The sequence below is a fragment of the Labrus mixtus genome, chromosome 13, assembly GCF_963584025.1.
Source record: "Labrus mixtus chromosome 13, fLabMix1.1, whole genome shotgun sequence".
Classification (NCBI taxonomy): Eukaryota; Metazoa; Chordata; class Actinopteri; order Labriformes; family Labridae; genus Labrus; species Labrus mixtus.
The window spans coordinates 19,282,765-19,292,669 of NC_083624.1; the positions used below are offsets into that span (position 1 = coordinate 19,282,765).

General features: G+C 44.1%; 2 pseudogenes; both read right to left on the bottom strand.

Annotated features, from left to right (window-relative positions):
• Nucleotides 1–753: 753 nt before the first annotated feature.
• On the bottom strand, nucleotides 754–4,303 carry LOC132987562 (complement C1q-like protein 2; annotated as a pseudogene).
• Nucleotides 4,304–9,032: 4,729 nt separating this feature from the next.
• LOC132987563 (homeobox protein engrailed-1-like) lies at nucleotides 9,033–9,687 on the bottom strand (annotated as a pseudogene).
• Between the last annotated feature and the right edge of the window lie 218 nt (nucleotides 9,688–9,905).

The window sequence follows — 9,905 nt, forward strand, 5'->3', positions numbered from 1 at the left end:
TCATTCCTTGAGGAGGTGGTGGAGACCAAAAACAGAGATAAAAAAAGTAAATTCAGACTTACAGGTGCATTCACTCTTCATGCCAGACTACAGAAGTTCTCTAAGACCTGCCTCTGCAAATAAAGCACCAACTAGATATCGATGGAGTCTCAGGAGGAAAGACATGGCCAGCTACTTGAAGTTCAACATAATGGGGCGTTTGTGGCTGTAGTCCTTCAAGCGGGCGACCCAGGTTCGAATCCAGCCTACGGCTCCTTTCCCTTCTTTAGTTCTGTGTCTGTGTGAAAGCATCATATTTGTACCAATGAAGACGTGACATCGTTTCCCCAGTCTGTTGATTTGGGCGCAAACCGACTCTTGAATCACCGCAGTTAACATCTTCAATAAAAGCTCTGAACAATCTATTTGGCTTCATAGAGGCTTCAGTGTCGTCCAGACCTTTTGTTATTTCTTTTTACATAAGAAGTGAAACTTGATGTTAAATATTTGCGTGAATTTACCTCAGCATCTTAATGACTCAGTTTAAATATTCTTGTTTTAAACATCTCAGAGAACACTCCCTCTCTGGTTTCCTTTCCTTCCTTTCCTTCACTCGTCTCCCTGAAGGCCTCATGGTTTCACATCACAGCGGCTCATCAGGCTGCAGATGGGTGAACCCTCTCGTTCCATCGCCCCCTCCTCCCTGACCGGGGGCCGATAGGAAGTGACATACACGTCTGTGCAGATGGGGCGGGAGGGAAACTGTGTGGTTAGTCATCTCAGTGACACGGAGAGCAGGCGAGGTCGCTTTCTCCTGCTGATCAGCGTGGCCTCCTTTCTCTGCTCCTCCTGTTTGAACAAATTCACAGAGACAACAGAAAACTAACCACACAATCTCCCTGCACTGCCGAAACCTCTGTCCCTGGGCGCGTTGGATTCTTTCTAATGAAATGTTTGCCTTAAATTGTTGCCTGATGGTCCCTCTGTTTGCTCCCTCGGAGACAAACCCATTCCAACTGTTGCCTCCTGTCAGGACAAGTTAGCGTGCGATGCTCACCTGCAGCTCCCTGGTTAGTTTGTGAGGTGACACAGAGCGTGTGGTTTGATTGGGACTCGAACATCAGGTGTCAATCACTCACATGAACATCACCTGCCTGCCCCGCTCGCTCTGACAGCCGGCTAAAGAGCGAGCAACAAATAGATGTTTTATCCCCGCCGCTCACTTTTTGTGCAGCGCCATAAAAACCTGTTGCCTTTGATTTAGCAGAGAGGATTGTGGGATGGAGGAGGTGTGACGGTAAACAAGCCGGTCTGATGAAGGCTGACAGCTGCAGACACGAGCACATTTCAGCCTCAGAGGCTCACAGAGGGTTTACCTGTGATTCAGAGAGTGTGCTGGGAAATGTCGAGAGCCTTTTAAAGAGTGAACATTCATCATGTTACATCGATTTTGTTTTTCTTTGCTCAGATTTTTACTTCTGGAGTTTGAGGTTTACAACATCCTGAATAAATCAGTAAAGAAAGAAAGGAGCCTGTCAACTCTGGTGATGCATTCAAGTTAAAAGGTCCAATCAGTGAGATGTGTACAGAGTGAAATGACTAAGTGACCTTACTATAAGATCAGACATTAAGGAAACATGCTATGTTGAAGTGCTGGCTTCTCTGACAACAATGCAGCAGCCAGTATGTCCTCCTTCTAACTTTAGATTCTAGTCCTGAATGCTCTGGATTTGTTTGGACCAGAGAAGGTAGGCGGTTTTAAGGCACCCCCACATGGCCGTTTTGGACGCCCCTCGGTTTGCCAGATATGAGAGCAGTTATCAAGTCAAACCAACAGGTGTTGCAGCGATGGAAGAGAACTGGTTCAGATAGAAGTGATTGTACCCGACCTAAAAAGCCTCTGCATGTTTCTAATAAGCTCCACGAGCAGAAACGTGCTCAAACTAGGATCAATATTGGAGATGATTTTGAAAAATGGAGAGAGGTTAGAACGCAGAAAGGTTTACAGACCGATGCAGAGCTGGCTAAACACTGAAGCTTCAGTGTCCACCACATGGCAACCTGTGTGAGCATCGATCGACTCTAGAGAGGAGGGGGCGGGGGGAGACAGGTCTCTAATGTTTAGAATTTGGACTGCAGTACCCATTTTAAACTCTGAGTGAAGAGGCTGATGTTAGCGTGTTTAACAGGATTAACCCCTGAAAGCTTCACAAACATGCAGATCCAGCTGCAGCTGGATAGATAATGTGTGTTTACCTGCAGGATGTGACGCTCCATGACTTAAAGATCTTAAGTGGGTCTTTAGCATGCTGCAGGTGTCTCTCCAATCAAAGACGCTACAGAAGAGTTATCAGCAAAAATTAGAAGTGCTCATGGACGTGCTCAGATGGGCTCCAGAGTCGGCTCAGCGCCTTCTAGGCTGGATGTTTTTGTTTCATTACGGAGACAAAGAGGGAAACATTTGATGGGATCAACAATAATTCTCAAAACCGGACTTCAGCAGCAGAAGAAGAAGATGTCAACATGCCCCTTCCAACTCCAGCCCCTCCTTTCCCTCTCTCGCAGTAAAGACGCGCGTGCAGCAGCAGAGAGCGAGCAGGAGGAGTGTGCGTAAAAGTCACTCAGACAATAACATCCCTGATATTTATGTGACAGAGAGAATCCAGGACGGAGCCAACAGAAAGATAAACACATGAACAAATAACAGAATCAGGATTGATGAGTTTAAAGCTTCTCTTTGAGGGTTGGAGGGAAGAGAAAGTGAGTCCATACCGCCCTTTCTTTGATTCTAATGGCCACGTTTTTCCGTCATTTATAATTAACCTGAACCTGTTACACTTCGGCTCCTTGATTTAGACCATAATTAAAATGATGCGATGGGTTCCTCTGATCCCACTCCTTCCAGTATGTGTCACATTCAAACACACTGGAATGTCGTCTCTGTACTTTTCGCATTGTTTCTGTCAGTCACACTTTTACTTCTGGCACATTCCTGCACATCTCTCTACTTACATTTGGAACATAAGTATTATGTTTGTATGTTACATTATATTTGTTTTCCTCATGAACCCACTCTGCAAGAAACATGGACTAAATGTATTCTCTCAGTTCAATCAGTTCGTGTTTAGAGTCACGGCTCCTGATTTAAAGTATCACAGCTGATCTGTCATCATGAAGGAGAGGGACGCAGCTGCAGCGGGTTTGTGGATTTAACACAATGATCTCGATTTAAACAGAAAAGGGATTTTAAAAATGTTGTTATATTTGTTCTGATTATCACATGATTGAAATGTTTTAATGCTGTGTTGCAGCTTTTTTTCCCCAGAAGATTTAACTGTTAAAAAAAACTTTCATGTTGAATAAACAGGCAGCGTGAAGGTGAATCAGCGCGTGCACGTCTCTCACCTGTCCGTTCTTGCACAGGTCAGCCCACATGCTGGTCCCGTCCCCGCCGCGCATCAGCACGTGGTAGGTGAAGTAGTAAATCCCGGACACCTGGCACGTGAACTTTCCGGTCGTGGGGTCGTAGTGGTTACCCAGGTTCGTGACGACGTCATCAAACCGGAGCACCTCGTATCCCTCGTGCGGGTTCTTCAGACCCACGTAGAAGGCGATCTTTGACCCACCGATGATCGGGGTCTCCGTCGGTCTCTGAGCGCGCGGTACCTCCTAACCCGGGATATCCGTTCTTCCCGGTGTCCCCTCTATCCCCAGGTGGCCCTGTCAGTCCGGACGGCCCTGGTACGCCCGGTGGCCCCCTCGGCCAGGATTTTCCCGGGCGGCCAGGCTCTCCTTTATTCCCTGTGACAAAGCTCGGGGACGGAATGGCGCTCAGGTCCTGCATGACCTCCAGAGCCGTGGCGCTCGGTTTGGGGCTGTACGGGTCACAGATCATCCGGCACGTGCCCATCATCTCATAGTGCGCGTCCGTTTTGGAGGTTTGGACCAGCAGGGCAATCGCGATTATCAGAGCTAGAACCATGACGATACCTACCACCGCGGCGACGATCCTCTTCCTGTGGAGAGTCCGGGACGCGAGCGCTAAAAAGTCCGTTTTACTTTGGGACGTAATGGTGAAGGTGGAGAGTGCGCGTGGAGACGCCGCGGAAAGAGAAGCGAGTGGAGCAGGTTGTCTTAAACCCAGAGAGAGGGAGGGATGGAGGGGTGAGAGGACAGACAGGACAGACAGAGACCCCGGAGCTTAGTGCGCCCTGCAGCGGTCACTTCTGTCTCTTTCTCTTGATGTCTCTCACTCTCTCTCTCTCTCTCTCTCTCTCTCACTCTCTCTCTCTCTCTCTCTCACACTCTCTCTCTCTCTCTCTCTCTCTCGGCTTCACGAGGATGACAGCGCAGAGATTCGTGTTGGCACGCGGTGGGCACCCACAGAGCTGCTGTGACGTGACAAGTGGAGGGGCAAAGCCTGTTGCAATTTGGATTAAGAGTGAACAATAATCATGCAATCTTTATGTATGAATGATAAACCCCGGAGCGCTGCCTCACAGGAACAGATCAGGAAGCATTATGACACTTTGAGACGTTTCCTCTAATATCCCCTCCTTTAACAACACCACACTCATGCTGATTATGTCTGAGGAGGAGAAGAAGAAGAGGGGGGGGGGATTAATTCAGAAGCTTTTTATTTGTAGCCTACTAATAGAAAAGTTGTGATCTAAAAGTTAAAGAGACTCAGATCCTTTAGGACGTATTACACAAAGCATTAATGAAGATGGAAACTACATCAGGAAACTGGATGAGACAGATAAATAACCACAAAATAAACCTCTTAAATAAATCTGAAAACATCTGTATGTAGTGCAAAAGAAACACAAAGACAATACTCACAACATTCTCTGAAAAAGATTGACAGAATGCTAAAAGCTGTTCAACAGTGTGTGAGAGCAGAGAGAGCCGAGAGATCTGAGCTGAACTGTGAACATAGAAAGATTCAGAGCCTCTTATTTTACCAGCACAAACTCTGTGCATGTTAAATCTGCTTCAGCCAGGTTTAAACTCAGAGCTTTAAAGGGAAAGCAGAGTTCAAACAAGTGTCCAATAATCAGGTGAAGAAATCTGATTTCTCTATAAGTGACTGACTGTCATAACTCACTTTAGAATAAATTAGGCAGAAATGATTCCTTGAATAACTCGAGTAAATAACTAAAAAGCAGCCATTGTTTAAACCCAGGCATCGCAGCACACTGTGTTTGGCATGGAAGGTTATTTCTAAGGAACAATGATTGATGAAGGATAAGAGTTATTCACAATAAGGCGTGTAGCTGACCTGATTGACAGGTGGGTGCGGTGTAACAGTTTGTCAGGAGGCTTAAAACCCGTCTCAGCTCCAGCTCTCAGCCTGTCGTTAGGTTGACTGAAAGTTAGACTGAGACAGCATTTCCAGCATGGAGACCGCCATCGATGGGACTCCAGCGCCCCCTGCAGGAAAAGACGGGTGACGTCACTCATGCTTTGTCCATTAGGGTCACACCGACACATTCTCACAGTGATGACAATCTCATTCACACACATGGAGGAAGGAGAAGATTTGTAGTCATGTGTCATCTTTGTTTCCTGACGCATCATTGCAGCTGAGAGGACAGAGCGTATTTTTAAACCCGGCTGTAAACATGTTTATGTCTGTAGTAAAGATGGACAGTTTAACACGGGGCTCTATGGGGATGACTCACTTTCAAAGTCAGCCTCTAGTGGACACTCAATGAACTGCAGTCTTTCACACTTGGTCTTAAATGAGGAGTTACAGTAGCTCATGTTAGCAGCAGGAGTTTCCTGTGACCCTGAGACGATGATCACAAACTGCTGGAAAGTTTGTTCAGTCCGACTCGAGCATGTTGCTTCACTTCACCGGCGGCCAAATGCATGCTGGGAGCTGGCCTGCACAGGGAGGAAATCCCTTTGTGTGTATCTGTCATACACTGGCTGGATTCCTGACACATCTTACATCATCAGGCCTCTGGTTTCAGATTAATTCAAGCTCAGGGGTCAGACACCACAGACCCCTCCCGGCCCCACTCCACCACCCCCAGAAGCAGACCCCCTACAGTCAAAGTCATCCAAAAGTTGACGGGGTCCCACCCTCCTGTTCCTCTTATCTGATCAGAGACATGAGCTGCCTTCTGTTGTCAGGATCAGCTAATCCTTATCTCCACACATCTACGCTTTAACCTCCTTCAGATCCCCTCAGCTCAGAGCGCTAAGCTAGCAGCTAACAAAGCTCCCATGTCGATCTTAAGGAGCTCACACACACACGTGCAAAGTCACGTAAGCACACACACACACACACAAAGACAATAAGAGTGAAGCTATAATGAATAAAAATAATAATAACAGTTTTTCTGTGTCAGTCTGCAGCAGGTGATTCAGTTCGTTCATAACAACAACAATAACAACAACAATAACCACAACAATAATAATAATAATGATGATGAAGTCAGAAGTCTGAAAAAGTGCTCCATAAAAAGAGAAGAAATACAGAATTAAGATTTGATCAGGTTAACAAAATTAAAGCAGAGCAAACAGGAGCACGAGTAAGGAGGAAACAAAGACGATAACAAATAACAAAATGCTGCCTGATGAAAGTGTTTAAAGTGCTCAGATAATAATTATAATTATAGATAATAATAATAATAATAATAATAAGAGTGGGGATCACAGGGGAATATGTATTATGAAAAGGTAAAATTATCAGTTTCATGATTTGAGCTTCATGAACACACACACACACACACACACACACACACACACACACACACACACACACACACACACACACACACTGCGTTAAACACGATAATACAAATATCATTTTAATCTAATTTCCGGAACATTTAGTCACGTTTTTTCAAAATAATGAACCTAACATGTACTAACAAACAGGCCTATATATTTAACTTGATTAAAATAAAGAAACGAAGTGTTTGAAATGTGAAACCTTGTCGCAGAAGAAAGTCGATTTATTTCACAGTCAAATGTTTTTATTCCGGATGTCTCCTGTTCCACATTTATTTTAAAATGACACAATAGTAAACTAATTAAATAATCATCCTGTGATGTTTTATTTTGGTGAGAGCTTCATGATGATGTTATGATATTTTGAGGAGTGAGCGCAGAAACACAAAAACCCTCCAAACTCATGAACTGCTTTTTAAATAGGCTACTCGTTTTTTAAACAGTGTTTTTTCTTAGTAATTTAATTATAAATAAATAATGTTGTTGTCGCGGCTGTGGATAAATACTGAGCGTCAGAGAGGAGTCAGGACGTTAAATTAATAAATGCTCGATCACACAGATTCCTCCTGAGGAGTCAGAGCATGCGCAGAAGCTCTCAAATGTTTACATGTTAAAAATGATCACGTCTTGATTTAAAATATATAAATATAAATGAGATACCCTGAAGCCTTTCTTACGTGCGTATATGTTTTCTGCTACTGTTTCTAAGATTTATTATTCAGATATAAAAAGGATCGAAGATCTTTAACTGCTGAGCGAATCATCAAAACTTGTCAAAATAAAATATAAATTAAACTTTTGATGTGTCTTACTAATCCTCTAGTGCATTAGCTGCTTTAATTAAAATAAGTTTGATTTTATTCTGAAGGGTTGTCATCGGGAAGTGCTTGACTCCGCTGTGTCGGTGTGAAGAGAGAGAGTCAAATCAGTCAGAACTTTAATCAATTCAAAATGTCTCCTGCAGCCTTTATTTACCTTCAATCTCTTGTGTTTGATTTCTGCACGAGCTCATATCCGGTCCGGACACGACGGCACGTTACACTACACACACACACACACACACACACACACACACACACACACACACACACACACACACACACACACACACACACACACTTTTACAAAAACACACATACATGAATGGACATTATTTACTACCGAGAGTCACACACACATCCACACGTTCATGATCCTGTAGCTTCGATGCAAATAGCTGATCAGTTATTCGATTAACCGGACAGCTGGATGGACCTGCAGCTTCATATTAACACAAAAAAATAATGTATTTTTTTAAATCCTGAATTATTATTTTTTCATTTTAAATTAATAAAGAAATAAATAAAAACGTGTAGTTTTGAAGTCATTATTATCATTATTTAATCAGTTTATAAACATTTGAACAAACCTAAAAACACTGACAGAGAGGAAGGCGTAAAAGCAAGTTTTTTAAAATTACATTTAAATAAAATAATCTACAGGATTTAAACGAAGTTTAACTGTTATGCACGTGCACACCTTTTATGTAAATACTGTAAAACTCTACCTCATGTATATAAACCATCAGAGACATAATTACTATCAATCTCATCTCAGCATGTTGTTGTCTTATTTAACCTCTTTATATTATTCTCTGCTTATTATGTTTATAGTTAATGTTATACTTTTGTACATTGAGAGCACAGCTACCGAAGACAAATTCCTTGTGTGTGTGTGTGTGTGTGTGTGTGTGTGTGTGTGTGTGTGTGTGTGTGTGTGTGTGTGTGTGTGTGTGTGTGTGTGTACCTGGCAAATAAAGCTGATTCTGAATCTGTAAACATTTTATAATGACGAGTTTTCAACGTTTTAGACGTTGGATTGAAACGCGTTTGTTTGTTTATTTTTTACTTTGATTTAAAAGTGTGAGATTTGAACGTGTCACCTTTTAGATTCTGTATTTGTAGTCCTTTAAAAAAATGTAGTTTCACTTTTATATTTTCCGAACAAAATAATTCAGTGAAATTAAAATGTGTAGAGAAATAAAGTGTAGATGACAGCTGTCAGAAATGTAATTTAATATATTCCCCTTTAAAATAAACCATAATAACCCACGTGCCTGACGGATACATTAAGTTAGACTTTAATTTTAATTATTATTTTTAATAAAAGTAAAAGCAGAAATAGAAAATAGATAATAAAACAAATACAATTGGGTTACTTTCTTTTCAGACCCTAAATTAAAATATAAGATGAATAATTAAAGTATTCAGTGATTCATAAAATATGTGATATAAAATGTGTTAAATATCTCCTCTCTAAAAACACTCAATTCAGCTGTCTCTTGAAACTCTTGCCTTACCAGATGAAGGCCTGTCCGAGTACCGGGTGCAGTAGACCCAGGCGGGCCACAGCAGCGGCTGGCTCTCCGGTGTGGGAGCCGCGGAGCCGTTCAGCACCACCAGCGAGGAGGAGGTGCTCTACCCGGCCCCGCCGCCCGTCCTCTCCTCGGCTTTCACTCCACTGCTCCCGGTGGAGCCGGCGGTCGCGGCGGCTGCTCCGCCGCTGCTCTTTTTGGGACTCGTCCGAGAAGTGCTAGAGGAGGAGGAAGAGGAGGAGGAGCTGTCCGTGCTGCAGTTCGAGTCCTGACACGGAGTCCCAGGAAGGCTCGGCCTGCTGACCGCCGGGTGAACGCGCTCCCGGCTGGAGGTGTGCGCCCTTTCCCGCGGGCCCAGGCCGAGCTCCTTCTTACAGCCAAAGTCCGGCCGCAGGATGTTGTCGATGAAGAAGTTTGTGGTTCTGTGGGCCTGCTGTGCGACCTGCAGCGGCAGGATGGGCGGGGAGGGCATGCTGGGGGCCGGAGACACGCTCTCTGCCTCGCTGCTGTCCGAACTGTTCGGGTCCCGCTGCTCCTCCATCGCGGCTGCTCCGAAGAACGTGGCTCGTGCGCTCTCAATCCAATTTGTGCGCCTGCGTTTGTATCCAAAATGTGGCACTTCTGGCCTCCAGATCTCTGAACTGAAGCTGCTCAGGGAGACCCAAACAACAAAATTTGGATTCAAGAAGTAGCAAAAAAATATTGTGAAATGGTTTCACTTCAACTTAATCGTCCCGTATCAAAGCACTGGGGCGCACAAACCGGCTCTCTGATTCTGATGTTTAATCCTGACTCTTCCTGCACATCTTCACGCGCTCTCATCCACGCG